The sequence below is a fragment of the Echinops telfairi genome, unplaced genomic scaffold, assembly GCF_000313985.2.
Source record: "Echinops telfairi isolate 266 unplaced genomic scaffold, ASM31398v2 ScPeMD7_2291;HRSCAF=2852, whole genome shotgun sequence".
NCBI lineage: Eukaryota > Metazoa > Chordata > Mammalia > Afrosoricida > Tenrecidae > Echinops > Echinops telfairi.
The window spans coordinates 46,584,668-46,588,492 of NW_022106189.1; positions in this window are offsets into that span (position 1 = coordinate 46,584,668).

A 3,825-nucleotide genomic window follows, 5' to 3' on the forward strand; every position below is an offset into this window, starting at 1 on the left:
GGGTGGGGGTGTTGTTGGGAAACCTTGTATCCTGCAGCCTTGATCTTGCTTCCTCGGACTTGTTCCCCCCACCCCCGCCCCCAAACTCCAAGAATATTTTAAAAGAACGTAATCTGAGCCCTTGAAGGGTGCCCAACCTGCCCCTGAGATGAGGTCACATGAAGAGCAGGTGCTTCCAGGAAGGTCAGGGGCGGAGCCACTGCCCTTGGAAGTGGACACACCTCGGCGGAGGGCAGATCAAGAAACAAGAGCCCCGCGTCTGGATATTTTTGTTCAATAAATAAAGGGTTTTGTTCTTTTCATAGCAATACATTTTTGCCTTCCCTCAGATATGTAATTGTTTGTGATCTATACACATTACACACACATACACACACATATTTCAGGATGCCATGGTGAACATTGCATGCTCTGGGGCACCTGCTATCGTTCAAATCCTCGCCTTGCTACTTCCAAGCTGTGCAGCCTTGGGCAAGTCTCCTCTCCTTGAAACAGGGCAGCTGGGACTCTCCTTGCCCTCTAAGTAGAAGCGCGTCGAAGCACAGTTGTCTCCGTAGTGATGGCTCCTGAGGGCCACGTGTCCATCTATTGAATAGAATGGCCAGCTGTCCAGAGCCGAGTCCGACCGGTCATTGAGGTGCTGTAAGGAAGACGGCTCAGAAGGGAGGGGATGGTGGACAGCCCCAAGGTGGGCCAGCCCCAGACAGATCTTAGTCCTCATCCACAGATGATGAGAGCCGTGTGTGTGTGTGTGTGTGTGTGTGTGTGTGTGTGTGTGTGTGTTCTCAGGGATCCCGCCTCCTGGGCCACCTGGTGCTGGTTGTAAGCAGAGAAAAGACTAATTGTTTTCATCGCTACCTGATTACAGAGCCTAATTGGAGGAAACAAGAAAAGTCTTCCAAAGCCCAACCAAAATACAGCTCTCTGGTGGAATATATATATCTAAGTCTCGCTTCATCTCTATCCCTGTTCATTTTAGAGGCTGAGGCCTTAACGTAAAGAATAAATCTGATGCCTTAATCTAGACGGAACGAACCCAAATCAAATTGACCATGATATGGAACCAGTTTCTACAACATGTATCTTAACAGCAGGTCGGGTGATTCAGAGAGAGACACTAGAGACGTTTCCCACTGTGCCTCTGCCCCAAGTCTCTCTCGCTTTTGCACCATTTTTGCTCGGCAGCTCAATGTCCTTTGTCAGAGTTAAAATATGTTCCTGGGTCTCAACCTTCCAGGCAGGATTTGCCCTCGCTTACACACATCTCCTTTGGTCATCTGCGAGCGTCTTTAAAAGCAAACCTCACCCAGAACACAAGCTCCCACGTGACCATGGGATTCCTCGCTGCTGCCTCCCGGGAGTCCATGTGGTGCCATGAGCATCAGCATCTCCAGCCATCGTTTCCCGCACAGCAGACCAAAACCCCGTGTCTTAAAACCACCACCACGACTTAGCTCATCACCTGCAACGTGGGCAGGGCTCAGCAGGAAGGCTCAGCGCTACACAGAATCCCCAGAAAGCTCACTAAGCTGGGGGGTCCGTTCATTTCCAAGATGGCACACCTGTCGGCTAGCAAGTGGGTGCCGGCTGCCAGCTGAGTGTGCCGTGGGGCCCTTGGGCTTCCTCACGCATAGTGGCTGGCTTCCAACAGGGCATGTCCCATGTGGAAATAAGTCCCCTAGCCTTGGACTCATCCATTAGCATGGCTGCTGTCCTCTTTTGGCAGGGCAGCGAAAGAAGACAAGACACCACCTCTTGGTGCGAGAGTGGAAAGGTAGAGAGCATATGTGGGGAGGGGAGGTTGGCCTGCCCGTTTTTGGAAAGTGCCATCTGCCGTAACATCAAAGAGAGCTGCGTTCAAAGCACGACTTCCCGCAGTCTTGGTTTCCCAAATGCACAGGTGGGAAATTCTGCCCAATGTCGGAATAACTTAAAGGAAGTAACGTACCTAGGAGCACGCCGTAAGAACTTAACACATGTTGGCGCCCTCCCTCCCCTTGTTATTTTTCACAATTATCTGAGGGCGAGTCAAAAAGGATTGTTACTAAGGGTCCACGTTCATATATGGCCGAGTTTATTCAAATAAAATATGCTTCTGCAATCAGCAGGTGCCTGCAGTTAAGTTCCCTCAGTAATACACGCTTCCATCTCATTAAGGTGCCTTAATTAGAAGGCTATATTTTGGACTCTAGAACGAGCATGGAGTGGATACTGGTCAGCTCAATGAGCGATCACTTTAAGCCAGATCAAAGCTAATGGAGATCATTTCATGGGATGAACATAACCAGGGATGAGGCTTGGGTTTACCAAGATGAGCCGGAGAACATCTAAACCATGTTTCCTGTTTGGAAACTGATTGTGGTTGCAAGTGTACCATTCTGCTGGATGTGATTGAACTACGGAACAATTAGATACCTGTATTAAGCCCAATAAAAAGTAAAATGAAATCATAAACGATGGTTCCCAAGGGGAATCCACTGGACCAGCTCAATTCAAGCCTCGGAAGGTTATGTCAGCTGGTTTTCAGGGTCTCGGAGGGGTCATCTCAATAGCATCTCTCCACTGGCCAGGAACAGTCACTGGGGCTGGCTTCTGACGTGGGAGTGTTAAGAAAACAAAGAACGGTGTTGCTGAGAAAGCAGGTGTGCAGAGTGGCCACTGCGGTGGCCACGCGTGTCTTGTAGGGCCTGTGGCTGTGCCCAGTGGGGTGAGAAGCTTACATGGGGTGGGGTGGATGGGTGGATGGCTTCTCTGCCGAGGTGACACCTGAGCTGGAAGACGCAAGAAGCCAATCCCAAGAGTATCTGGGGCAGAACCAAGATGGGTCCCTGCCACCATCTCTCCTCCCAGGGCCCTGAGCCTCTGCACCCTCCTCCCCTTGTGAGCCCAAACCTGCCCACCCACTGCAGTGATTCACAGGCCCCTGCAGGCAGTGGGGACGCATAGAGCGGAGAGGGCCAACCAGAATGACACTGAAGCAATGCCTGGCAAACACTGCCATGGGGCCCGTGGGGCCAGGGGTCATCAGGGGCCCCTTCTGTTTGTATGGAGGGCCCAACTGACAGCCCCTGAGAGAAGGCTCAGAGGGGGCTCGGAGGCCAGGTCTCGTCCCTGCTGTGTGGGGGCACGGAGCCCCGCTTCTGCCCTGAAACCCAGCTCTCCCCTACCACTTCTCAGAAGACAACATTCTCATTGTCCCCTGGCAGCCAGCAAAGCCCCCCGCCCCGTGTGTGTGCCAGTGCGCGTGCACACACAGACACACACCCAGCCTGGGTCACAGCTGCCTGCCACCCACAGCTCCCACCCCTCGAGCTCAGGCCAGGGTTTCCGTGCTGGTGGAAGCATTTACCCACTGAAGTGAACCGACCCCTCTCTGTCTGCATCCTGAGGAGGAGTGTGCCTCCGTCGGTTCTCCCACGCCGCTTGTTGTTTGCAGGAATACAAACCTAGAAACAAGAGGAGGCCTTCCTTTGTGAGCGCGGATCGTCTTCATCCGCGTGTGTTCTAGTCTGGGTACTTTAGAGAAACAAATCCACAGAAACTCGTGTGTAAGAGAGAGTTTTATATAAAGGTTAACTGTGCATCACGAAAACATCCCAACCCAGTGCTGCCCAAGCCCACAAGTCCAACATTCACCCGTTAGCCTATATGTCCAACACCAGTTCACAAAGTCCTCCTCCATCTCACAAAGCAGACGCAATGACGCCGGCTACAGGAGGAAAGCCGAATCAGTGAGCATGTAAGCATCTCAGCGCTGGCAGGGGTCTCCACACAGCTTTTCCAGCACCCAGGGCTGCATCGGGGTAGGTCCATGTGGCTTCTCCT